This window comes from Cherax quadricarinatus, chromosome 42 (genome assembly GCF_038502225.1).
Source record: "Cherax quadricarinatus isolate ZL_2023a chromosome 42, ASM3850222v1, whole genome shotgun sequence".
Lineage (NCBI taxonomy): Eukaryota > Metazoa > Arthropoda > Malacostraca > Decapoda > Parastacidae > Cherax > Cherax quadricarinatus.
Window position 1 is genome coordinate 11,789,382 of NC_091333.1, and position 27,655 is coordinate 11,817,036.

At 40.2% G+C, this 27,655-nt stretch overlaps 1 long non-coding RNA gene across 1 annotated transcript in view; it reads right to left on the minus strand.

Moving 5' to 3' along the window:
- The window catches only part of LOC138853874 (uncharacterized), a 91,536-nt gene extending 68,628 nt beyond the window's left edge, over positions 1-22,908 (minus strand). The window contains exon 1 of the long non-coding RNA XR_011393075.1: positions 22,725-22,908. This is a non-coding gene — a long non-coding RNA (uncharacterized lncRNA). The remainder of the gene's footprint in view (positions 1-22,724) is intronic.
- Positions 22,909-27,655: the final 4,747 nt, after the last annotated feature.

Below are 27,655 nucleotides of genomic sequence, written 5' to 3' on the forward strand. Positions count from 1 at the left end.
AAGACTGTAGTGTGTCTTGTAAGACTGTAGTGTGTCTTGAAAGGCTGTAGTGTGTCTTGTAAGACTGTAGTGTGTCTTGTAAGACTGTAGTGTGTCTTGTAAGACTGTAGTGTGTCTTGTAAGACTGTAGTGTGTCTTGTAAGACTGTAGTGTGTCTTGTAAGACTGTAGTGTGTCTTGTAAGACTGTAGTATGTCTTGTAAGACTGTAGTATGTCTTGTAAGACTGTAGTGTGTCTTGTAAGACTGTAGTGTGTCTTGCAAGACTATAGTGTGTCTTGTTAGACTGTAGTGTGTCTTGTAAGACTGTAGTGTGTCTTGTAAGACTGTAGTATGTCTTGTAAGACAGTAGTATGTCTTGTTAGACTGTAGTGTGTCTTGTAAGACTGTAGTGTGTCTTGCAAGACTGTAGTGTGTCTTGTAAGACTGTAGTGTGTCTCATAAGACTGTAGTGTGTCTTGTAAGACTGTAGTGTGTCTTGTAAGACTGTAGTGTGTCTTGTAAGACTGTAGTGTGTCTTGTAAGACTGTAGTGTGACTTGTAAGACTGTAGTGTGACTTGTAAGACTGTAGTGTGTCTTGTAAGACTGTAGTGTGTCTTGTAAGACTGTAGTGTGTCTTGTAAGACTGTAGTGTGTCTTGTAAGACTGTAGTGTGTCTTGTAAGACTGTAGTGTGTCTTGTAAGACTGTAGTGTGTCTTGCAAGACTGTAGTGTGTCTTGTAAGACTGTAGTGTGTCTTGTAAGACTGTAGTGTGTATTGCAAGACTGTAGTGTGTATTGCAAGACTGTAGTGTGACTTGTAAGACTGTAGTGTGTCTTGTAAGTCTACAGTGTGTCTTGAACTTCAGTGTGTCTTGAAAGACTGTAGTGTGTCTTGTAAGACTGTAGTGTGTCTTGTAAGACTGTAGTGTGTCTCATAAGACTGTAGTGTGTCTTGTAAGACTGTAGTGTGTCTTGTAAGACTGTAGTGTGTCTTCTAAGACTGTAGTGTGACTTGTAAGACTGTAGTATGTCTAGTAAGACTGTAGTGTGTCTTGTAAGACTGTAGTGTCTTGTAAGACTGTAGTATGTCTTGTAAGACTGTAGTGTGTCTTGCAAGACTGTAGTGTGTCTTGTAAGACTGTAGTGTGTCTTGTAAGACTGTAGTGTGTCTTGTAAGACTGTAGTGTGTATTGCAAGACTGTAGTGTGACTTGTAAGACTGTAGTGTGTCTTGTAAGACTGTAGTGTGTCTTGTAAGTCTACAGTGTGTCTTGAACTTCAGTGTGTCTTGAAAGACTGTAGTGTGTCTTGAAAGACTGTAGTGTGTCTTGTAAGACTGTAGAGTGTCTTGTAAGACTGTAGTGTGTCTTGTAAGACTAGTGTGTCTTGCAAGATTGTAGTGTGTCTCTTAAGACTGTAGTGTGTCTTGTAAGACTGTAGTGTGTCTTGTAAGACTGTAGTGTGTCTTGTAAGACTGTAGTGTGTCTTGTAAGACTGTAGTGTGTCTTGTAAGACTGTAGTGTGTCTTGTAAGACTGTAGTGTGTCTTGTAAGACTGTAGTGTGTCTTGTAAGACTGTAGTATGTCTTGTAAGACTGTAGTGTGTCTTGTAACATTGTAGCGTGTCTTGTAACATTGTAGCGTGTCTTGTAACATTGTAGCGTGTCTTGTAAGACTGTAGTGTGTCTTGTAAGAATGTAGTGTGTCTTGTAAGACTGTAGTGTGTCTTGTAAGACTGTAGTGTGTCTTGTAAGACTGTAGTGTGTCTTGTAAGACTGTAGTGTGTCTTGTAAGACTGTAGTGTGTCTTGTAAGACTATAGTTTGTCTTGTAAGACTATAGTGTGTCTTGTAAGACTGTAGTGTGTCTTATAAGACTGTAGTGTGTCTTGTAAGGCTGAAGTTTGTCTTGTGAGACTGTAGTGTGTCTTGTAAGACTGTAGTGTGTCTTGTAAGACTGTAGTGTGTCTTGTAAGACTGTAGTGTGTCTTGTAAGACTGTAGTGTGTCTTGTAAGACTGTAGTGTGTCTTGTAAGACTGTAGTGTGTCTTGTAAGACTGTAGTGTGTCTTGTAAGACTGTAGTGTGTCTTGTAAGACTATAGTGTGTCTTGTAAGACTGTAGTGTGTCTTGTAAGACTGTAGTGTGTCTTGTAAGACTGTAGTGTGTCTTGTTAGACTGTAGTATGTCTTGTGAGACTGTAGTATGTCTTGTAAGACTCTGGTATGTATGCTAAGACAGTAGTGTGTCTTGTAAGACTGTAGTGTGTCTTGTAAGACTGTAGTGTGTCTTGTAAGACTGTAGTGTGTCTTGTTAGACTGTAGTATGTCTTGTGAGACTGTAGTGTGTCTTGTAAGACTGTAGTGTGTCTTGTAATACTGTAGTGTGTCTCATAAGACTGTAGTGTGTCTTGTAAGACTGTAGTGTGTCTTGCAAGACTAGAGTGTGTCTTGAACTACAGTGTGTCTTGAAAGGCTGTAGTGTGTCTTGTAAGACTGTAGTGTGTCTTGTAAGACTGTAGTATGTCTTGTAAGACTGTAGTATGTCTTGTTAGACTGTAGTGTGTCTTGTAAGACTGTAGTGTGTCTTGCAAGACTATAGTGTGTCTTGTAAGACTGTAGTGTGTCTTGTAAGACTGCAGTGTGTCTTGTAAGACTGTAGTATGTCTTGTAAGACAGTAGTATGTCTTGTTAGACTGTAGTGTGTCTTGTAAGACTGTAGTGTGTCTTGCAAGACTGTAGTGTGTCTTATAAGACTGTAGTGTGTCTCATAAGACTGTAGTGTGTCTTGCAAGACTGGAGTGTGTCTTGAACTACAGTGTGTCTTGAAAGGCTGTAGTGTGTCTTGTAAGACTGTAGTGTGTCTTGTAAGACTGTAGTGTGTCTTGTAAGACTGTAGTATGTCTTGTAAGACTGTAGTATGTCTTGTTAGACTGTAGTGTGTCTTGTAAGACTGTAGTGTGTCTTATAAGACTGTAGTGTGTCTTGTAAGACTGTAGTGTGTCTTGTAAGACTGTAGTGTGTCTTGTAAGACTGTAGTGTGTCTTGTAAGACTGTAGTGTGTCTTGTAAGACTGTAGTGTGCCTTGTAAGACTGTAGTGTGTCTTGCAAGACTATAGTGTGTCTTGTAAGACTGTAGTGTGTCTTGTAAGACTGCAGTGTGTCTTGTAAGACTGTAGTATGTCTTGTAAGACAGTAGTATGTCTTGTTAGACTGTAGTGTGTCTTGTAAGACTGTAGTGTGTCTTATAAGACTGTAGTGTGTCTCATAAGACTGTAGTGTGTCTTGTAAGACTGTAGTGTGTCTTGTAAGACTGTAGTGTGTCTTGTAAGACTGTAGTGTGACTTGTAAGACTGTAGTGTGACTTGTAAGACTGTAGTGTGTCTTGTAAGACTGTAGTGTGTCTTGTAAGACTGTAGTGTGTCTTGTAAGACTGTAGTGTGTCTTGTAAGACTGTAGTGTGTCTTGCAAGACTGTAGTGTGTCTTGTAAGACTGTAGTGTGTCTTATAAGACTGTAGTGTGTCTTGTAAGACTGTAGTGTGTCTTCTAAGACTGTAGTGTGTATTGCAAAACTGTAGTGTGTATTGCAAGACTGTAGTATGTCTTGTAAGACTGTAGTGTGTCTTGTAAGACTGTAGTGTGTCTTGTAAGACTGTAGTGTGTCTTGTAAGACTGTAGTGTGTCTTGTAAGACTGTAGTGTGTCTTGTAAGACTGTAGTGTGTCTTGTAAGACTGTAGTGTGTCTTGTAAGACTGTAGTGCGTCTTGTAAGACTGTAGTGTGTCTTGTAAGACTGTAGTATGTCTTGTAAGACTGTAGTGTGTCTTGTAACATTGTAGCGTGTCTTGTAACATTGTAGCGTGTCTTGTAACATTGTAGCGTGTCTTGTAAGACTGTAGTGTGTCTTGTAAGAATGTAGTGTGTCTTGTAAGACTGTAGTGTGTCTTGTAAGACTGTAGTGTGTCTTGTAAGACTGTAGTGTGTCTTGTAAGACTGTAGTGTGTCTTGTAAGACTGTAGTTTGTCTTGTAAGACTATAGTGTGTCTTGTAAGACTGTAGTGTGTCTTATAAGACTGTAGCGTGTGTTGTAAGACTGTAGTGTGTCTTGTTAGACTGTAGTGTATCTTGTAAGACGTTAGTATGTCTTGTAAGACTGTAGTGTGTCTTGTAAGACTGTAGTGTGTCTTGTAAGACTGTAGTGTGTCTTGTAAGACTGTAGTGTGTCTTGTAAGACTGTAGTGTGTCTTGTAAGACTGTAGTGTGTCTTGTAAGACTGTAGTGTGTCTTGTAAGACTGTAGTGTGTCTTGTAAGACTGTAGTGTGTCTTGTAAGACTGTAGCGTGTCTTGTAAGACTGTAGTGTGTCTTGTAAGACTGTAGTGTGTCTTGTAAGACTGTAGTGTGTCTTGTAAGACTGTAGTGTGTCTTGTAAGACTGTAGTGTGTCTTGTAAGACTGTAGTGTGTCTTGCAAGACTACAGTGTGTCTTGAAAGGTGTCTGTAGTGTGTCTTGTAAGACTGTAGTGTGTCTTGTAAGACTGTAGTGTGTCTTGTAAGACTGTAGTATGTCTTGTAAGACTGTAGTGTGTCTTGTAAGACTGTAGTGTGTCTTGCAAGACTATAGTGTGTCTTGTAAGACTGTAGTGTGTCTTGTAAGACTGTAGTGTGTCTTGTAAGACTGTAGTATGTCTTGTAAGACTGTAGTGTGTCTTGTAAGACTGTAGTGTGTCTTGTAAGACTGTAGTGTGTCTTGTAAGACTGTAGTGTGTCGACTAAGACTGTAGTGTGTCTTGTAAGACTGTAGTGTGTCTTGCAAGACTGTAGTGTGTCTTGTAAGACTACTCATAAGACTAGTGTGTCTTGTAAGACTGTAGTGTGTCTTGTAAGACTGTAGTGTGTCTTGTAAGACTGTAGTGTGTCTTGTAAGACTGTAGTGTGATGTCTTGTAAGACTGTAGTATGTCTTGTTAAGACTGTAGTGTGTCTTGTAAGACTGTAGTGTGTCTTGTAAGACTGTAGTGTGTCTTGTAAGACTGTAGTGTGTCTTGTAAGACTGTAGTGTGTCTTGTAAGACTGTAGTGTGTCTTGTAAGACTGTAGTGTGTCTTGTAAGACTGTAGTGTGTCTTGTAAGACTGTAGTGTGTCTTGTAAGACTGTAGTGTGTCTTGTAAGACTGTAGTGTGTCTTGTAAGACTGTAGTGTGTCTTGTAAGACTGTAGTGTGTCTTGTAAGACTGTAGTGTGTCTTGTAAGACTGTAGTGTGTCTTGTAAGACTGTAGTGTGCCTTGTAAGGCTGTAGTGTGTCTTTTAAGACTGTAGTGTGTCTTGTAAGACTGTAGTGTGTCTTGTAAGACTGTAGTGTGTCTTGTAAGACTGTAGTGTGTCTTGTAAGACTGTAGTGTGTCTTGTAAGACTGTAGTGTGTCTTGTAAGACTGTAGTGTGTCTTGTAAGACTGTAGTGTGTCTTGTAAGACTGTAGTGTGTCTTGTAAGACTGTAGTGTGTATTGCAAGACTGTAGTGTGACTTGTAAGACTGTAGTGTGTCTTGTAAGACTGTAGTGTGTCTTGTAAGTCTACAGTGTGTCTTGAACTTCAGTGTGTCTTGAAAGACTGTAGTGTGTCTTGTAAGACTGTAGTGTGTCTTGTAAGACTGTAGAGTGTCTTGTAAGACTGTAGTGTGTCTTGTAAGACTAGTGTGTCTTGCAAGATTGTAGTGTGTCTCTTAAGACTGTAGTGTGTCTTGTAAGACTGTAGTGTGTCTTGTAAGACTGTAGTGTGTCTTGTAAGACTGTAGTGTGTCTTGTAAGACTGTAGTGTGTCTTGTAAGACTGTAGTGTGTCTTGTAAGACTGTAGTGTGTCTTGTAAGACTGTAGTGTGTCTTTTAAGACTGTAGTGTGTCTTGTAAGACTGTAGTGTGTCTTGTAAGACTGTAGTGTGTCTTGTAAGACTGTAGTGTGTCTTGTAAGACTGTAGTGTGTCTTGTAAGACTGTAGTGTGTCTTGTAAGACTGTAGTGTGTCTTGTAAGACTGTAGTGTGTCTTGTAAGACTGTAGTGTGTCTTGTAAGACTGTAGTGTGTCTTGTAAGACTGTAGTGTGTCTTGTAAGACGGTAGTGTGTCTTGTAAGACTGTAGTGTGTCTTGTAAGACTGTAGTATGTCTTGTAAGACTGTAGTGTGTCTTGTAAGACTGTAGTGTGTCTTGTAAGACTGTAGTGTGTCTTGTAAGCTTGAGTGTGTCTTGTAAGACTGTAGTGTGTCTTGTAAGACTCTGGTAGTATGCTAAGTGTCTTGTAAGACTGTAGTGTGTCTTGTAAGACTGTAGTGTGTCTTGTAAGACTGTAGTGTGTCTTGTAAGACTGTAGTGTGTCTTGTAAGACTGTAGTGTGTCTTGTAAGACTCTGGTATGTATGGTAAGACTGTAGTGTGTCTTGTAAGACTGTAGTGTGTCTTGTAAGACTGTAGTGTGTCTTGTAAGACTGTAGTGTGTCTTGTAAGACTGTAGTGTGTCTTGTAAGACTGTAGTGTGTCTTGTAAGACTAGTGTGTCTTGCAAGACTGTAGTGTGTCTTGTAAGACTGTAGTGTGTCTTGTAAGACTGTAGTGAGCCTTGTAAGAATGTAGTGTGTCTTTGGACGTAGTGTGTCTTGTAAGCTGTAGTGTGTCTTGAAGACTGTAGTATGTCTTGTAAGACTGTAGTGTTCTTGCAAGACTGTAGTTTCTTGTAAGACTCAGTGTGTCTTGAATTTGGGGTCTTGTAAGACTGTAGTGTGTTTTGTAACTTTGGGCGTGCTTGAAAATTATTTCTTGAAGATTAGAATTCTTGTAAGACTGTGGGTTTTCTTAAAGGCTGTAGTTTTCTTGTAAAGTAGTATTCTTCAAGACACTGGATTATGGAAAGACTGTAGTGTGTCTTGTAAGATTGTAGTGTGCTTGTTAGACTGTAGTATTCTTGCAAGACTGTAGTGTGTCTTGTAAGTCACAGTTTTTTGAAAAGATGTATGTGTCTTGAAGACTAGTGTTTTTCAAGATTGTGGTGTTCTCTTAAGACTGTAGTGTGTCTTGTAAACTGTAGTTGTCTTGAGCATATTGTCTTTAAGACTGTAGTGTGTTTTGATTAGTGTGTCTTTGACTGTAGTGTTTTTGTAAAACTGTGTTGTCTTTAAGACTGTAGTGTGTTTGTAAAGGGACAGTGTGTCTTTAAACTGTATTTTTTTAAACTTTAGTGTGTTTTTGGGGATTTAGTGTGTCTTCAAGACTGAGTTTCTTAAAACTGTATGTGTCTTTAAGCTTAGTGTGTTTTAAAGATTTTTGGTGTTTTTAAGACTGTAGTGGTCTTGAAACTGTAGTGTGTCTTTAAGACTTGTTGTTTTGGACTGTGTTGTCTTGTAAGACTGTAGTGTGTCTTGTAAAGTAGGTGTTTTGTAACATTGTAAAGCTTTTGTCTTGTAAGACGTAGTGTGTCTTGTAAGGTAGTGTGTCTTTAAGATGTGTGTGTTTTTAAGCTTAGTTTCTTGTAAGATGAAGGCTTAAGACTTAGTTTTCTTTGAATTTGAGTTGTCTTGTAAGACGTAGTTGTCTTGTAAGACTGAGTGTTCTTGTAAGCTGAGAAGACTGTAGTGTGTCTTGTAGGACTGTAGTGTGTCTTGTAAGACTGTAGTGTGTCTTGTAAGACTGTAGTGTGTCTTGTAAGACTGTAGTGTGTCTTGTAAGACTGTAGTGTGTCTTGTAAGACTGTAGTGTGTCTTGTAAGACTGTAGTGTGTCTTGTAAGACTGTAGTGTGTCTTGTAAGACTGTAGTGTGTCTTGTAAGACTGTAGTGTGTCTTGTAAGACTGTAGTGTGTCTTGTAAGACTGAAGTGTGTCTTGTAAGACTGTAGTGTGTCTTGTAAGACTGTAGTGTGTCTTGTAAGACTGTAGTGTGTCTTGTAAGACTTTAGTGTGTCTTGTAAGACTGTAGTGTGTCTTGTAAGACTGTAGTGTGTCTTGTAAGACTTTAGTGTGTCTTGTAAGACTGTAGTGTGTCTTGTAAGACTGTAGTGTGTCTTGTAAGACTGTAGTGTGTCTTGTAAGACTTTAGTGTGTCTTGTAAGACTGTAGTGTGTCTTGTAAGACTGTAGTGTGTCTTGTAAGACTGTAGTGTGTCTTGTAAGACTGTAGTGTGTCTTGTAAGACTGTAGTGTGTCTTGTAAGACTGTAGTGTGTCTTGTAAGACTGTAGTGTGTCTTGTAAGACTGTAGTGTGTCTTGTAAGAGTGTAGTGTGTCTTGTAAGACTGTAGTGTGTCTTGTAAGACTGTAGTGTGTCTTGTAAGACTGTAGTGTGTCTTGTAAGACTGTAGTGTGTCTTGTAAGACTGTAGTGTGTCTTGTAAGACTGTAGTGTGTCTTGTAAGACTGTAGTGTGTCTTGTAAGACTGTAGTGTGTCTTGTAAGACTGTAGTGTGTCTTGTAAGACTGTAGTGTGTCTTGTAAGACTATAGTATGTCTTGTAAGACTATAGTGTGTCTTGTAAGACTGTAGTGTGTCTTGTAAGACTGTAGTGTGTCTTGTAAGACTGTAGTGTGTCTTGTAAGACTGTAGTGTGTCTTGAAGACTGTAGTGTGTCTTGTAAGACTGTAGTGTGTCTTGTAAGACTGTAGTGTGTCTTGTAAGACTGTAGTGTGTCTTGTAAGACTGTAGTGTGTCTTGTAAGACTGTAGTGTGTCTTGTAAGACTGTAGTGTGTCTTGTAAGACTGTAGTATGTCTTGTAAGACTAGTGTGTCTTGTAAGACTGTAGTGTGTCTTGTAAGACTGTAGTGTGTCTTGTAAGACTGTAGTGTGTCTTGTAAGACTGTAGTGTGTCTTGTAAGACTGTAGTGTGTCTTGTAAGACTGTAGTGTGTCTTGTAAGACTGTAGTGTGTCTTCTAAGACTGTAGTGTGTCTTGTAAGACTGTAGTGTGTCTTGTAAGACTGTAGTGTGTCTTGTAAGACTGTAGTGTGTCTTGTAAGACTGTAGTGTGTCTTGTAAGACTGTAGTGTGTCTTGTAAGACTGTAGTGTGTCTTGTAAGACTGTAGTGTGTCTTGCAAGACTGTAGTGTGTCTTGTAAGACTGTAGTGTGTCTTGTAAGACTGTAGTGTGTCTTGTAAGACTGTAGTATGTCTTGTAAGACTGTAGTGTGTCTTGTAAGACTGTAGTGTGTCTTGTAAGACTGTAGTGTGTCTTGTAAGACTGTAGTGTGTCTTGTAAGACTGTAGTGTGTCTTGTAAGACTGTAGTGTGTCTTGTAAGACTGTAGTGTGTCTTGTAAGACTGTAGTGTGTCTTGTAAGACTGTAGTGTGTCTTGTAAGACTGTAGTGTGTCTTGTAAGACTGTAGTGTGTCTTGTAAGACTGTAGTGTGTCTTGTTAGACTGTAGTGTGTCTTGTAAGACTGTAGTGTGTCTTGTAAGACTGTAGTGTGTCTTGTAAGACTGTAGTATGTCTTGTAAGACTGTAGTATGTCTTGTAAGACTGTAGTGTGTCTTGTAAGACTGTAGTGTGTCTTGTAAGACTGTAGTGTGTCTTGTAAGACTGTAGTGTGTCTTGTTAGACTGTAGTGTGTCTTGTAAGACTGTAGTGTGTCTTGTAAGACTGTAGTGTGTCTTGTAAGACTGTAGTGTGTCTTGTAAGACTGTAGTGTGTCTTGTAAGACTGTAGTGTGTCTTGTAAGACTATAGTGTGTCTTGTAAGACTGTAGTGTGTCTTGTAAGACTGTAGTGTGTCTTGTAAGACTGTAGTGTGTCTTGTAAGACTGTAGTGTGTCTTGTAAGACTGTAGTGTGTCTTGCAAGACTGTAGTGTGTCTTGTAAGACTGTAGTGTGTCTTGTAAGACTGTAGTGTGTCTTGTAAGACTGTAGTGTGTCTTGTAAGACTGTAGTGTGTCTTGTAAGACTGTAGTGTGTCTTGTAAGACTGTAGTGTGTCTTGTAAGACTGTAGTGTGTCTTGTAAGACTGTAGTGTGTCTTGTAAGACTGTAGTGTGTCTTGTAAGACTGTAGTGTGTCTTGTAAGACTGTAGTGTGTCTTGTAAGACTGTAGTGTGTCTTGTAAGACTGTAGTGTGTCTTGTAAGACTGTAGTGTGTCTTGTAAGACTGTAGTGTGTCTTGTAAGACTGTAGTGTGTCTTGTAAGACTGTAGTGTGTCTTGTAAGACTGTAGTGTGTCTTGTAAGACTGTAGTGTGTCTTGTAAGACTGTAGTGTGTCTTGTAAGACTGTAGTGTGTCTTGTAAGACTGTAGTGTGTCTTGTAAGACTGTAGTGTGTCTTGTAAGACTGTAGTGTGTCTTGTAAGACTGTAGTGTGTCTTGTAAGACTGTAGTGTGTCTTGTAAGACTGTAGTGTGTCTTGTAAGACTGTAGTGTGTCTTGTAAGACTGTAGTGTGTCTTGTAAGACTGTAGTGTGTCTTGTAAGACTGTAGTGTGTCTTGTTAGACTGTAGTGTGTCTTGTAAGACTGTAGTGTGTCTTGTAAGACTGTAGTGTGTCTTGTAAGACTGTAGTGTGTCTTGTAAGACTGTAGTGTGTCTTGTAAGACTGTAGTGTGTCTTGTAAGACTGTAGTGTGTCTTGTAAGACTGTAGTATGTCTTGTAAGACTGTAGTGTGTCTTGTAAGACTGTAGTATGTCTTGTAAGACTGTAGTGTGTCTTGTAAGACTGTAGTGTGTCTTGTAAGACTGTAGTGTGTCTTGTAAGACTACAGTGTGTCTTGTAAGACTGTAGTGTGTCTTGTAAGACTGTAGTGTGTCTTGTAAGACTGTAGTGTGTCTTGTAAGACTGTAGTGTGTCTTGTAAGACTGTAGTGTGTCTTGTAAGACTGTAGTGTGTCTTGTAAGACTGTAGTGTGCCTTGTAAGACTGTAGTGTGTCTTGTAAGACTGTAGTGTGTCTTGTAAGACTGTAGTGTGTCTTGTAAGACTGTAGTGTGTCTTGTAAGACTGTAGTGTGTCTTGTAAGACTGTAGTGTGTCTTGTAAGACTGTAGTGTGTCTTGTAAGACTGTAGTGTGTCTTGTAAGACTGTAGTGTGTCTTGTAAGACTGTAGTGTGTCTTGTAAGACTGTAGTGTGTCTTGTAAGACTGTAGTGTGTCTTGTAAGACTGTAGTGTGTCTTGTAAGACTGTAGTGTGTCTTGTAAGACTGTAGTGTGTCTTGTAAGACTGTAGTGTGTCTTGTAAGACTGTAGTGTGTCTTGTAAGACTGTAGTGTGTCTTGTAAGACTGTAGTGTGTCTTGTAAGACTGTAGTGTGTCTTGTAAGACTGTAGTGTGTCTTGTAAGACTGTAGTGTGTCTTGTAAGACTGTAGTGTGTCTTGTAAGACTGTAGTGTGTCTTGTAAGACTGTAGTGTGTCTTGTAAGACTGTAGTGTGTCTTGTAAGACTGTAGTGTGTCTTGTAAGACTGTAGTGTGTCTTGTAAGACTGTAGTGTGTCTTGTAAGACTGTAGTGTGTCTTGTAAGACTGTAGTGTGTCTTGTAAGACTGTAGTGTGTCTTGCAAGACTGTAGTGTGTCTTGTAAGACTGTAGTGTGTCTTGTAAGACTGTAGTGTGTCTTGTAAGACTGTAGTGTGTCTTGTAAGACTGTAGTGTGTCTTGTAAGACTGTAGTGTGTCTTGTAAGACTGTAGTGTGTCTTGTAAGACTGTAGTGTGTCTTGTAAGACTGTAGTGTGTCTTGTAAGACTGTAGTGTGTCTTGTAAGACTGTAGTGTGTCTTGTAAGACTGTAGTGTGTCTTGTAAGACTGTAGTGTGTCTTGTAAGACTGTAGTGTGTCTTGTAAGACTGTAGTGTGTCTTGTAAGACTGTAGTGTGTCTTGTAAGACTGTAGTGTGTCTTGTAAGACTGTAGTGTGTCTTGTAAGACTGTAGTGTGTCTTGTAAGACTGTAGTGTGTCTTGTAAGACTGTAGTGTGTCTTGTAAGACTGTAGTGTGTCTTGTAAGACTGTAGTGTGTCTTGTAAGACTGTAGTGTGTCTTGTAAGACTACAGTGTGTCTTGTAAGACTGTAGTGTGTCTTGTAAGACTGTAGTGTGTCTTGTAAGACTGTAGTGTGTCTTGTAAGACTGTAGTGTGTCTTGTAAGACTGTAGTGTGTCTTGTAAGACTGTAGTGTGTCTTGTAAGACTGTAGTGTGTCTTGTAAGACTGTAGTGTGTCTTGTAAGACTGTAGTATGTCTTGTTAGACTGTAGTGTGTCTTGTAAGACTGTAGTGTGTCTTGTTAGACTGTAGTGTGTCTTGTAAGACTGTAGTGTGTCTTGTAAGACTGTAGTGTGTCTTGTAAGACTGTAGTGTGTCTTGTAAGACTGTAGTGTGTCTTGTAAGACTGTAGTGTGTCTTGTAAGACTGTAGTGTGTCTTGTAAGACTGTAGTGTGTCTTGTAAGACTGTAGTGTGTCTTGTAAGACTGTAGTGTGTCTTGTAAGACTGTAGTGTGTCTTGTAAGACTGTAGTGTGTCTTGTAAGACTGTAGTGTGTCTTGTAAGACTGTAGTGTGTCTTGTAAGACTGTAGTGTGTCTTGTAAGACTGTAGTGTGTCTTGTAAGACTGTAGTGTGTATTGTAAGACTGTAGTGTGTCTTGTAAGACTGTAGTGTGTCTTGTAAGACTGTAGTGTGTCTTGTTAGACTGTAGTGTGTCTTGTAAGACTGTAGTGTGTCTTGTAAGACTGTAGTGTGTCTTGTAAGACTGTAGTGTGTCTTGTAAGACTGTAGTGTGTCTTGTAAGACTGTAGTGTGTCTTGCAAGACTGTAGTGTGTCTTGTAAGACTGTAGTGTGTCTTGTAAGACTGTAGTGTGTCTTGTAAGACTGTAGTGTGTCTTGTAAGACTGTAGTGTGACTTGTAAGACTGTAGTATGTCTTGTAAGACTGTAGTGTGTCTTGTAAGACTGTAGTGTGTCTTGCAAGGCTACAGTGTGTCTTGTAAGACTGTAGTGTGTCTTGTAAGACTGTAGTTTGTCTTGTAAGACTGTAGTGTGACTTGTAAGACTGTAGTATGTCTTGTAAGACTGTAGTGTGTCTTGTAAGACTGTAGTGTGTTTTGTAAGACTGTAGTATGTCTTGTAAGACTGTAGTATGTATTGTTAGACTGTAGTGTGTTTTGTAAGACTGTAGTGTGTCTTGCAAGACTATAGTGTGTCTTGTATGACTGTAGTGTGTCTTGTAAGACTGTAGTGTGTCTTGTAAGACTGTAGTGTGTCTTGTAAGACTGTAGTGTGTCTTGTAAGACTGTAGTGTGTCTTGTAAGACTGTAGTGTGTCTTGTAAGCCTGTAGTATGTCTTGTAAGACAGTAGTATGTCTTGTTAGACTGTAGTGTATGTTGTAAGACTGTAGTGTGTCTTGTAAGACTATAGTGTGTCTTGTAAGACTATAGTGTGTCTTGTAAGACTATAGTATGTCTTGTAAGACTGTAGTGTGTCTTGTAAGACTGTAGTGTGTCTTGTAAGACTGTAGTGTGACTTGTAAGACTGTAGTATGTCTTGTAAGACTGTAGTGTGTCTTGTAAGACTGTAGTGTGTCTTGTAAGACTGTAATGTGTCTTGTAAGACTGTAGTATGTCTTGTAAGACTACAGTGTGTCTCGTAAGACTGTAGTGTGTCTTTTAAGTATGTAGTGTGTCTTGTAAGAATGTAGTGTGTCTTGTAAGACTGTAGTATGTCTTGTAAGACTACAGTGTGTCTCGTAAGACTGTAGTGTGTCTTGTAAGTATGTAGTGTGTCTTGTAAGACTGTAGTGTGTCTTGTAAGACTGTAGTATGTCTTGTAAGACTGTAGTATGCCTTGTTAGACTGTAGTGTGTCTTTTAAGACTGTAGTGTGTCTTGCAAGACTATAGTGTGTCTTTTAAGACTGTAGTGTGTCTTGTAAGACTGTAGTGTGTCTTGTAAGACTGTAGTGTGTCTTGTAAGACTGTAGTGTGTCTTGTAAGACTGTAGTGTGTCTTGCAAGACTGTAATGTGTCTTGTAAGACTGTAGTGTGTTTTGTAAGACTGTAGTGTGTCTTGTAAGACTGTAGTGTGTCTTGTAAGACTGTAGTGTGTCTTGTAAGACTGTAGTGTGTCTTGTAAGACTGTAGTGTGTCTTGTAAGACTGTAGTGTGTTTTGTAAGACTGTAGTATCTCTTGTAAGACTGTAGTATGTATTGTTAGACTGTAGTGTGGTTTGTAAGACTGTAGTGTGTCTTGTAAGACTATAGCGTGTCTTGTAAGACTGCAGTGCGTCTTGTAAGACTGCAGTGTGTCTTGTAAGACTGTAGTGTGTCTTGTAAAACTGTAGTGTGTCTTGTAAGACTGCAGTGTGTCTTGTAAGACTATAGTGTGTCTTGCAAGACTATAGTGTGTCTTGTAAGACTGTAGTGTGTCTTGTAAGACTGTAGTGTGTCTTTTAAGACTATAGTGTGTCTTGTAAGACTGTAGTATGTCTAGTAAGACTGTAGTGTGTCTTGTAAGACTGCAGTGTGTCTTGTAAGACTGTAGTATGTCTTGTAAGACTGTAGTGTGTCTTGTAACACTGTAGTGTGTCTTTTAAGACTATAGTGTGTCTTGTAAGACTGTAGTATGTCTAGTAAGACTGTAGTGTGTCTTGTAAGACTGCAGTGTGTCTTGTAAGACTGTAGTGTGTCTTGTAAGACTGTAGTGTGTCTTGTAAGACTGTAGTGTGTCTTGTAAGACTGTAGTGTGTCTTGTAAGACTGTAGTGTGTCTTGTAAGACTGTAGTGTGTCTTGTAAGACTGTAGTGTGTCTTGTAAGACTGTAGTGTGTCTTGTAAGACTGTAGTGTGTCTTGTAAGACTGTAGTATGTCTTGAAAGACTGTAGTGTGTCTTGTAAGACTGTAGTGTGTCTTTAAAGACTGTAGTGTGTCTTGTAAGACTGTAGTGTGTCTTGTAAGACTGTAGTGTGTCTTGTAAGACTGTAGTGTGTCTTGTAAGACTGTAGTGTGTCTTGTAAGACTGTAGTGTGTCTTGTAAGACTGTAGTGTGTCTTGTAAGACTGTAGTATGTCTTGTAAGACTGTAGTGTGTCTTGTAAGACTGTAGTGTGTCTTGTAAGACTGTAGTGTGTCTTGTAAGACTGTAGTGTGTCTTGTAAGACTGTAGTGTGTCTTGTAAGACTGTAGTGTGTCTTGTAAGACTGTAGTGTGTCTTGTAAGACTGTAGTGTGTCTTGTAAGACTGTAGTGTGTCTTGTAAGACTGTAGTGTGTCTTGTAAGACTGTAGTGTGTCTTGTAAGACTGTAGTATGTCTTGTAAGACTATAGTGTGTCTTGTAAGACTGTAGTGTGTCTTGTAAGACTGTAGTGTGTCTTGTAAGACTGTAGTGTGTCTTGTAAGACTGTAGTGTGTCTTGTAAGACTGTAGTGTGTCTTGTAAGACTGTAGTGTGTCTTGTAAGACTGTAGTGTGTCTTGTAAGACTGTAGTGTGTCTTGTAAGACTGTAGTGTGTCTTGTAAGACTGTAGTGTGTCTTGTAAGACTGTAGTATGTCTTGTAAGACTGTAGTGTGTCTTGTAAGACTGTAGTGTGTCTTGTAAGACTGTAGTGTGTCTTGTAAGACTGTAGTGTGTCTTGTAAGACTGTAGTGTGTCTTGTAAGACTGTAGTGCGTCTTGTAAGACTGTAGTGTGTCTTGTAAGACTGTAGTGTGTCTTGTAAGACTGTAGTGTGTCTTGTAAGACTGTAGTGTGTCTTGTAAGACTGTAGTGTGTCTTGTAAGACTGTAGTGTGTCTTGTAAGACTGTAGTGTGTCTTGTAAGACTGTAGTGTGTCTTGTAAGACTGTAGTGTGTCTTGTAAGACTGTAGTATGTCTTGTAAGACTGTAGTGTGTCTTGTAAGACTGTAGTGTGTCTTGTAAGACTGTAGTGTGTCTTGTAAGACTGTAGTGTGTCTTGTAAGACTGTAGTGTGTCTTATAAGACTGTAGTGTGTCTTGTAAGACTGTAGTGTGTCTTGTAAGACTGTAGTGTGTCTTGTAAGACTGTAGAGTGTCTTGTAAGACTGTAGTGTGTCTTGTAAGACTGTAGTGTGTCTTGTAAGATTAGAGTGTGCCTTGAAAGACTGTAGTGTGTCTTGTAAGACAATAGTGTGTCTTGTAAGACTGTAGTGTGTCTTGTAAGACTGTAGTGTGTCTTGTAAGACTGTAGTATGTCTTGTAAGACTGTAGTGTGTCTTGTAAGACTGTAGTTTGTCTTGTAAGACTGTAGTGTGTCTTGTAAGACTGTAGTGTGTCTTGTAAGACTGTAGTGTGTCTAGTAAGACTATAGTGTGTCTTGTAAGACTGAAGTGAGTCTTGTAAGACTGTAGTGTGTCTTGTAAGACTGTAGTATGTCTCGAAAAACTGTAGTATGTCTTGTAAGACTGTAGTGTGTCTTGTAAGACTGTAGAATGTCTGGTAAGACTGTAGTGTGTCTTGTAAGACTGTAGTATGTCTTCTAAGACTGTAGTGTGTCTTGTAAGACTGTTGTGTGTCTTGTAAGACTATAGTGTGTCTTGTAAGACTATAGTATGTCTTGTAAGACTGTAGTATGTCTGGAAAGACTGTAGTATGTCTTGTAAGACTGTAGTGTGTCTTCTAAGACTGTAGTGTGCTTTGTAAGACTGTAGTGTGCCTTGTAAGACTGTAGTGTGTCTTGTAAGACTGTACTGTGTCTTGTAAGACTGTAGTATTTCTTGTAAGACTATAGTGTGTCTTGTAAGACTGTAGTGTGTCTTGTAAGACTGTAGTGTGTCTTGTAAAACTGTAGTGTGACTTGTAAGACTGCAGTGTGTCTTGTAAGACTGTAGTGTGTCTTGTAAGACTGTAGTGTGTCTTGTAAGACTGTAGTGTGTCTTGTAAGACTGTAGTGTGTCTTGTAAGACTGTAGTGTGTCTTGTAAGACTGTAGTGTGTCTTGTAAGACTATAGTGTGTCTTGTAAGACTGTCGTATGTCTTTTAAGACTGTAGTATGTCTGGAAAGACTGTAGTATGTCTTGTAAGACTGTAGTGTGTCTTCTAAGACTGTAGTGTGCCTTGTAAGACTGTAGTGTGTCTTGTAAGACTGTAGTGTGTCTTGTAAGACTGTAGTATGTCTTGTAAGTGGTTGTTTTGCATATATATATATATATATAAATACATATATATATATATATATATATATATATATATATATATATATATATATATATATATGAAGATTGAGACACTTATGCATCATATGGGAATCTTCATTCAGGAAACGTTTCGCCACACAGTGGCTTCATCAGTCCAATGCAAAGTAGAAAGGCGTAAGGAGAGGAGGAGTTTGAGGTAATCAGTCCCTCAGCCTGGAGTCGATGTGTTCAGTCCATCAATCTTGTAAAATGTTCAGCATAGGGCCGTAGACGTGGCTTATATACTGTAGTGAGGTGAGGTGAAGCAGGGGGATAAGATAAGAGATAAGATTTCGTTCGGATTTTTAACCCCGGAGGGTTAGCCACCCAGGATAACCCAAGAAAGTCAGTGCGTCATCGAGGACTGTCTAACTTATTTCCATTGGGGTCCTTAATCTTGTCCCCCAGGATGCGACCCACACCAGTCGACTAACACCCAGGTACCTATTTGCTGCTAGGTGAACAGGACAACAGGTGTAAGGAAACGTGTCGGAATGTTTCCACCCGCCGGGAATCGAACCCGGGCCCTCCGTGTGTGAAGCGGGAGCTTTAGCCACCAGGCCACCGGGCAGGGTCATAGTGGTACCATCCACTAGTCGAAGTAGGTCTTCGTCCAAAGGTTGAACAAGTGTTGAAGAATTCTTTGTAACAAGATCCCATGATGCTGCAGTGTCTGACAGTTGTGATGAATGGTTTGAAAAACCGACAAGTTGAAGATTGAGACACTTATGCAACATATGGGAATAATTTTGCAAAAACATTCTGAACCTAACAAAGAAAATATATTTTATTGTGTTTCTTAAATTATTGTAAACTTATCTAAAATATATTTAGTTGGATTAGGCTAAATTAATTGCAGTTGTTATAATAAGGTTAGGTAAGTTTCCTAACGTTCTTTTGGTGCAAAATTATCAATTTTTATATTAACATAAATGAAAATAAGGTATCTTTAAACATAAAAGGAAATTTTAGAAAGGACTTATTTTTAAACTAGTTCTTGCTAATTGACCAATTTTACCTATTCGGCACGACATATATATCTATATATGCAAAACAACCAGTGTGAAAGAATAGTGAAATTCCAAGCTCTTTCGTGATTTCTCACATTATCAAGTAACTATATCATATTCTGATATCACCTATTTTCTGTTATTGCATGCATTTATATTATATATATATATATATATATATATATATATATATATATATATATATATATATATATATATATATATATATATATATATATATATATATATGCAATAAGATCACAGTAAACAGGTGATTTCAGAATATGCAAAACAACCACTCTGAAAGAATAGAGAAATTCCAAGCGCTTTCGTGACTACTCACATTATCAAGGAACTATGAAAGTAAAGCATCCAAGGAAGCTATATAAGGGGTCTGGTCGGCACCTCACTATCAGATCCCACAACGGTTTAAACACGTGACGCGCGGCGAGCCAACTTGGAAAGGTCCTTGGCAAAACTCACCCCACAAACTATTCTACCCAAGAAATAAGAAATTTTAAAGATTATTTGTCCAGTGTATTATTAAATTCTTCCCAAATTCTATTAATTATAAATGGATCTAATTTATATAAACCAAAGGAAATATTCATATTATTGTCAAAACTGCTTTTTATGAAACAAGATTCAATTATATTCCTGTCGACCATGGACTTGCTTGATACTACTTTCTCAACTTTTTGAAAATCAATTGGATGGTTAAAATCTCTTACATGAATAAATAGAGCATTGGAATCTTGTCCAGTTCTAATGCTATATTTATGTTGTTTTAATCTTAGTTCGAGATTTTTACCAGTTTGACCGTAATAAACTTTATCGCAAATTTGCGATAAAGTTTATTACGGTCAAACTGGTAAAAATCTCGAACTAAGATTAAAACAACATAAATATAGCATTAGAACTGGACAAGATTCCAATGCTCTATTTATTCATGTAAGGGATTTTAACCATCCAATTGATTTTCAAAAAGTTGAGAAAGTAGTATCAAGCAAGTCCATGGTCGACAGGAATATAATTGAATCTTGTTTCATAAAAAGCAGTTTTGACAATAATATGAATATTTCCTTTGGTTTATATAAATTAGATCCATTTATAATTAATAGAATTTGGGAAGAATTTAATAATACACTGGACAAATAATCTTTAAAATTTCTTATTTCTTGGGTAGAATAGTTTGTGGGGTGAGTTTTGCCAAGGACCTTTCCAAGTTGGCTCGCCGCGCGTCACGTGTTTAAACCGTTGTGGGATCTGATAGTGAGGTGCCGACCAGACCCCTTATATAGCTTCCTTGGATGCTTTACTTTCATAGTTCCTTGATAATGTGAGTAGTCACGAAAGCGCTTGGAATTTCTCTATTCTTTCAGAGTGGTTGTTTTGCATATATATATATATATATATATATATATATATATATATATATATATATATATATATATATATATATATATATATATATATATATATATATATATATATATATATATATATATATATATTACACACATGCACGGTTGTGCGTATTGTGATATCGCCAATTTACTGTGATATCTCTCTCACACACACACACACACACACACACACACACACACACATACACACACACACACACATACACACACACATACACATACACACATACACATACACACATACACATACACACATACACATACACACATACACACATTCTCTGGCTGAGGTGGCAAGAAGAGCTCACTCGAAAAGAGCGAAGTTACTGGTAATGGGCGATTTTAACCACAGGGAGATCGACTTGGAAAACCTGGAGCCACATGGGGGTCCCGAAACATGGAGAGCCAAGATGATGGATGTGGTACTTGAAAACCTCATGCATCAACATGTCAGGGACACTACCAGAGAGAGGGGGGAGGATGAGCCAGCAAGACTGGATCTTGTGTTCACCCTGAGCAGTTCAGACATTGAGGACATCACTTACGAGAGGCCCCTTGGAGCTAGCGATCACGTGGTTCTGAGTTTTGATTATATAGTAGAGTTACAAGTGGAGAAGGTAACAGGAATTGAATGAGATAAGCCAAACTATAAAAGGGGGGACTACACAGGTATGAGGAACTTCCTGCAGGTTCAGTGGGACAAAGAACTGGTAGGAAAATCAGTAAACGAGATGATAGAATATGTAGCAACAAAGTGCAAGGAGGCAGAGGAAAGGTTTGTTCCAAGGGAAGCAGAAATAATAAGAAGACCAAAGCGAGTCCTTGGTTTACCCCAAGGTGTAGGGAGGCAAAAACTAAGTGCACCAGAGAATGAAAAAGGTACAGGAGTCAAAGGACCCAGGAAAATAAGGAGATTAGTAGAAGAGCCAGAAACGAGTATGCACAGATAAGGAAGGAGGCCCAGCGACAGTATGAAAACGACATAGCATCGAAAGTCAAGTCTGACCCGAAACTGCTGTCACATTAGGAGGAAGACAACAGTCAAAGACCAGGCGATAAGGCTAAGGAAAGCAGGTGGAGAACTCACAAGAAATGATCAAGAGGTATGTGAGGAGCTCAACATGAGATTTAAAGAAGTATTTACAGTAGAGACAGGACGGCCTCTGGGGGGACAGACCAGATGGGGACACCAGCAAGGAATATACCAACAAGTGTTGGATGACGTACATACAAATGAGGAGGAGGTGAAGAAGCTGCTAAGGGACATCGATACCTCAAAGGCAATGGGACCAGACAACATCTCCCCGTGGGTCCTTAGAGAGGGAGCGGATATGCTGTGTGTGCCATTCACCACAATCTTCAACACATCCCTGGAAACTGGGCAACTACCTGAGGTATGGAAGATGGCAAATGTAGTTCCCATTTTTAAAAAAGGAGACAGAAAAGAGGCACTAAACTATAGACCCGTATCACTGACGTGTATAGCATGCAGAGTTATGGAGAAAATTATCAGGAGAAGAGTGGTGGAGCACCTGGAACGGAACAAGAGTATAAACGCCAACCAGCACAGATTCATGGAAGGCAAATCCTGTGTCACAAACCTTCTGGAGTTTTATGATAAAGTAACAGAAGCAAGACAGGGGAGAGAGGGGTGGGTTGATTGCATCTTCTTGGACTGCAAGAAGGCCTTTGACAGAGTTCCTCACAAGAGATTAGTGCAGAAGCTAGAGGATCAGGCACATATAACAGGAAGGGCACTGCAATGGATCAGAGAATACCTAACAGGGAGGCAACAACGAGTCATGGTATGTAATGATGTATCACAGTGGGCACCTGTGACGAGCGGGGTCCCACAGGGGTCGGTCCTAGGACCAGTGCTAGTTTTGGTATATGTGAAAGACATGATGGAAGGGTTAGACTCAGAAGTGTCCCTGTTCGCAGACGATGTGAAGCTAATGAGGAGAATTAAATCAGATGAGGATCAGGCAGGACTTCAAAGATACCTGGACAGACTGGACACCTGGTCCAGCAACTGGCTTCTCGAATTTAATCCCGCCAAATGCAAAGTCATGAAGATCGGGGAAGGGCACAGAAGACTGCAGACAGAGTATAGGCTAGGAGGCCAAAGACTGCAAACCTCTCTCAAGGAGAAAGATCTTGGGGTGAGTATAACACCGAGCATGTCTCTGGAAGCACACATCAACCAGATAACTGCTGCAGCATATGGGCGCCTGGCAAACCTGAGAACAGCGTTCCGATACCTTAGTAAGGAATCGTTCAAGACACTGTACACCGTGTACGTCAGGCCCATACTGGAATATGCAGCACCTGTTTGGAACCCGTACTTGATCAAGCACGTCAAGAAATTAGAGAAAGTGCAAAGGTTTGCGACAAGGTTATTTCCAGAGCTAAGGGGAATGTCCTATGAAGAAAGGTTAAGGAAAATCGGCCTGACGACACTGGAGGACAGGAGGGTCAGGGGAGACATGATAACGACATAAAATACTGCGCGGAATAGACAAGGTGGACAAAGACAGGATGTTCCAGGGAGGGGACACAGAAACAAGAGGTCACAATTGGAAGTTGAAGACTCAGATGAGTCAGAGAGATGTTAGGAAGTATTTCTTCAGTCATAGAGTTGTCAGGCATTGGAATAGCCTAGAAAGTGACGTAGTGGAGGCGGGAACCATACATAGTTTTAAGACGAGGTTTGATAAAGCTCATGGAGCAGGGAGGGAGAGGGCCCAGTAGCAACCGGTTAAGAGGCGGGGCCAGGAGCTAAGAATCGACTCCTGAAACCACAAATAGGCGAGTACAAATAGGTGAGTACACAGCGTTAACTATCAGGATCCTAATACGGTGATTCTCAGGTTTCCGGTCTTACGTCATCTGGGGAAGTTGACGGCAGCGGAAACACTGACACTGAAGTGTGTGTATGTATGTATTCACCTAATCGTACTCGCCTAATTGTGGTTGCAGGGGTCGATTCATAGCTCCTGGCCCCGTCTCTTCACTGGTCGCCCATAGATCCACTCTCTCCCTGCTCCACAGCTTTATCATACCTCCTTTTAAAGCTTTCCGGACTATTCCACTTCCTGTGAGAGAGAGAGAGAGAGAGAGAGAGAGAGAGAGAGAGAGAGAATCTACACACACACACACACACACATACACATTATATATTAGAAAGGTATGTTACCTGAAACAGTAAATAAATATGTGCTAGTCTTCCCTGGAGAGGATACTGAGACAGTCGTCCCTTCACAGAAAATAGACCAAGAGTCTTCCTGGGATTAACCACGATGCTCCTTCCTTTGTTTATAACTCGACTTCCTGTGTTTTGATACACAGGTCGCCGCTGCTGCCGCAAGTGACTCCTCCCGGATTCTGGAAACAAAAACGAGGACGTTATAAGGATTTTAAACCAGTAAACCTGTTTATTAGTTACATATGGGATGTAGTATTATTAATTTGTCTTTAAGGATTGCTTCTTAGTGTTGTTATGGTCATATATGTAAATTTAAAGAGGATACTACGAGTGTGTGCCCAGTCAATGGTCCAAGTCGGTCCGAAACGCCTTCACAAGTTTTTCACCTATGTGTGGATTGTTTGAGCAAGCATATGAAGGTGTGTGTGTGTGTGTGTGTGTGTGTGTGTGTGTGTGTGTGTGTGTGTGTGTGTAAGCTCTATCTTCTGGTCCCACCTCTTCCGCCTGGCTGACCTGTACCAGCTGTGTCATATGGTCGTCCCAGCTGCTGCGTGGATGGCTCCTCCCCTCCTGCCATTCTTCGTTATTTAATTTCCTAATCAGTTTCGGAAATGCTTTCTGGTTAATAAGACATGTGCAACAGTTGCGTATCTTTGTCACTGAAACGTTTCGGCAAAGCGGTAGGCGTCTTCAGTCAAACACAGGAAAGAACACGTGATATTTATGTATGTTATGCAAAACAACCACAACCACGGGGGGAGGGAGTAGAATGATAACTCTACGCTTTTCGTGTTGCAATCAACACATCAGGAGCTTGCAAAATTGCAGAAAAGAGGGTTTCCAGGCGAATACGTTCCCAGAGGACCGCGTTCACTGGAGTGAGAGGGAGAGAGGAGAAAGTAAGGGAAGTGCCCACAGGCACAACAGCCAGAAGGATGAATATTACAGCATTAGAAAAATCCCACAAGTACTGATATTGTAACCTAAACGAAATTAACGTAGAAATAATAAATTCAGTCATACTCCGCTATGACAACAATAACTTTAAATACGTATATAAATACTGTCTGTGACGTAGGAGTCACTGGCAATTATGTTATATTTTCAACCTTTTTGGTTATGCAATTTCGAACTTCGTTTCCCTTGTTTATAGAACCTATCTGTACATGTACTTGTAAAAATTATTATTATCCTTGCCTAGCCTGTCTTTGCCAGGAGTATTTTGAGTGTTTTGAATAGGTGGTACCTTGTTCTGGTGAGTAAAGCTCTCGCTTTACATGGTGAGAGTTCGGGTTTGATTCCCGGCGAGGGTAGAAACATTGGACGTGTTTCCTTACACCGGTTGTCTATCTTCACACATCAGTAAAATGGGTACCTGGGTGTTAGTGGACTGGTGTGGGTCGCATCCTGGGACAAAACTGACCTAATTTTCCCGAGATGCTCTGTATAACAAGCAGCTTTCTATATAGTAGTATGTCATTGATGTCAGCTATGGTGTGTATACCTTGTATATGTACTTGTAGAAATAGACATTAATTTTCCCCTGACACATAAGACCTAACCTTCGCATTCTTTCTTAACTTATTCCTCCCCGTTTAGGCGCTGTGTAATTGCCTAGTTGAAGGAAATTACGCATAATTATATACATATGTGAGGGTTATGTGACCGTGACTCCCTCCCACCTTAATCCCTCTCCCTCTCTCTCTCAACCTTCCTATGCCTCCCTCACTCCTCCTTTTCCATGCAGTCACGTATGCACACACACAACGCGAGCAGAGAAGCATCGTATTAGGTTTACTGGCCCATGCTAGGCAGGTCTTGCTCATCGGGGGACTCCCTTAAAAGGGGTGTTAAGAGAAAGGTTATGGGAACTCACATATATAGAAATAAGACGTAAATGAGACACGTACCAGCCATGGAAGAGAACATGGAAGAGGAGGCCGAGACATCAAGAGGTTTTCAAACATTATTAGGAAATTCTTCCCCCTCTCTCCCTCCCCCTCTCACCCCCCTCTCTCCCTCCCTCTCTCACCCCCCTCTCTCTCTCTCCCTCTCTTCCTTCTTGTCGCTATTTGCATTTCAAATTTCTCTGGTATTGCACTGCTTTCTGCCAGCTTTCCTATGTTACCAATGACATGAATAAGCAACAGATAATTCTGATGTCAAAGGAAATACAATAATCCCTGCCAACTAGTAACCCGAAATACTGCGCCTGTATTTTCTCTTTGACAACTAGGAAAAGTTCTCTGGTAAGGTGATACGAATATAATGGCATAGAGCCATTATTGACAACGTTTCGCCCACATAGTTATCTAAATACAGCCCAGTGTGAGCGAAACTCTCCTTCTAACTACATTTGTCTCTGTCATCGTCTGGATGTCTTGTACCACTGGAAAGATCCAGTTACAAGGATAACATGTATCCATGGGATGTGGAGCATGTATCTAGGGCAGAGACGGCAGCTTACAAGGGCATCCGGCAGAGCGTTTGTTTCACAACCTAAAGGGCATGGAATCGATTTCCGGTCGGTACGAGACTTTTTTTACAATTCTATACCTGCTGCTCCTAGTTGGCAAATATGGGTTTAAAACTTCATTAACTACATTGAGGTCCGGGGTTCGATCCCCGATACGGGTGGAAACATTGGGATGTGCCTGCTGTCCATGTCCACCTAGCAGTAAAATAGGTACCTGGGTGCTAGTCAACTGGTGTGGGTCGCACCCTGGGAACTAAATCAACCTAATTTGCGGGAAATGCTCTGCATAACAAGCGGCTTTCTATATATATGTAGTAGTATGTAATTGATGTCAGCTAGGATTGTATACCTTATACATGTACTTGTAGAAATAATAATAATTATTATTATTATTATTATTATTATTATTATTATTAAGACTGCACGTAACCTTTTTACCACCAGATGGAAATACGTTAATCCTTATTTAAGAGAATAAGTAGACTTTCAAAATATATATGCCGAGATACAGCTGTGTCTGCTCACCTAGAAGCAGTCACCTGGGAAGTAGTCTGCTGCTGTATACCTGGAGAGGGTTTCGGGGGGTCAACGCCCCCGAGGCTCGGTCTATGATCAGGCCTCCTGGTGGATAAGAGTCTGATAAATCAGGTTGTTACTGGATTAGACACATGTGCAACACTTGGGTATCTTTACTGAGGAAAAGTTTCGCCACACAGTGGCTTCATCAGTCCATACAAAGGAGAATGGTGAAGAACAAGAGTAGTTTGAGGTAATCAGTCGATAAGTCTTGAAAAGAGTGATGGACTATTTATCTATAGGTTGTTACTGCTGACCGCACGCCAGCAGTAACGACCAGATTGATCAGGTACTGACTTTAGATGCCTGTCCAGCGCCTTCTTGGTAATAGGGTGCATACTAGGAAAGGTTCGGAAGACCACGAAAGAATTGCCTCATAAATCGTGGATTAACCCAGGTTAATGGCTCTTGGGGGTTAATAACCCATGGGGGCTTAATAACCCACGGGGGCTTAATAACCCACGGGGGCTTAATAACCCACGGGGGGTTAATAACCCACGGGGGGTTACTATCTTGGTTTTTCTTGAGCAGTGTTGTTTACTTTGCAACAAAATGGATACGAAATATAATGAAAACAAAGAATAAGTATACCTGGAGTTCCGGGGGGTCAACGCCCCCGCCGCCCAGTCTATGACATTTCAGAGATTATTATTTTTATATTATTTTATTTGTGACGTGATAATAGTTCAGGGCGGACCGAAATTTCGACTAATATTTGTTCTGTTTCGGGTTAGTTGTATATTGGGAAAATTTCAAAATATTCTGAAGCTGATTCAGAGCTTCAGAAATATTTCTCGAGGCGACAAAGATCCTTGAAGTAAATTTCTTTCAAAGGATAGAATGAAGGATCAGAGGAAGGAAGTATTTACATGAAGGAAAATCAGGAGAAAACTAATTGTGTGCTAATAGGATAGAGGAGCTTACAACGACGTTTCGGTACGACTTGGACCACTAATAATGGTCCACGTCAGACCGAAGCTTCGTTGTAAGCTTCATTCTATGTACGGGTTATTTTTGTACTGTCACGTTGACAAGTTACCTCCCAATTTTCCCGATTGACAGCTAAGTTATATTCCCATAGAGGTCTGACCTGTATCCATCAGGTAGCAAGAGCGCCTCGGTGAGCAGGAAGACACACACATCCGGTCACCTGCAGACTATGTGGCGTCGTTACTTTCATGGTCGGGAACACGGGTGGTTTCGATGACCGTGGCTGCCAAGTGCCTCGGTGGTTGGTGAGTAAAAAAATTAGTTGGAAATCACACGTCTCGTTCAGCACTTTGCCATCTCGCGCAATTACTCGCGGTTTTCCGTGGTCTCCAGACGATCGTGGCTGCGCGGAGGACATATCACCGAACTGATGACGGTTTGAGAGAGACTCAATGCACGGCATATTGATATAGGTCCTTGTGTTGGGTGGTACCGTATTTTCCGCCATATAAGGTGCACGGACATAGACATACAAAACCCATATTTCGAAACAGTTGTAACGTAACGTTGCAAATGAAGTGCAACATAAAGCTTACCCTTGACCCTGACCATATAAGTGCAAATTGATTCTCCAAGACTTGTGGGGGAGTGGGCGGAAAGGCGCGCCTTATATGCCGGAAAATACGGTAAGACTCGACCCCTGCAACAACAGAGGAGAGTACTAACACTGTTCACATGCAGAACTTGAAACAGTCGAGGAATGTGTTATTTTAAAATCAGGAAACAAATGCAAGGACTAGTTGATATACCACTAATGCTAAGTGTGCCTCAAGGCACTGTCTAGAGTGCCTCACGGTGCCACATCACTTAAATGAACCCGAGATATTCTTCTACCTTATTATGGCTCTTCCAGATTCTCTTCTATAGTAACACATTCCCA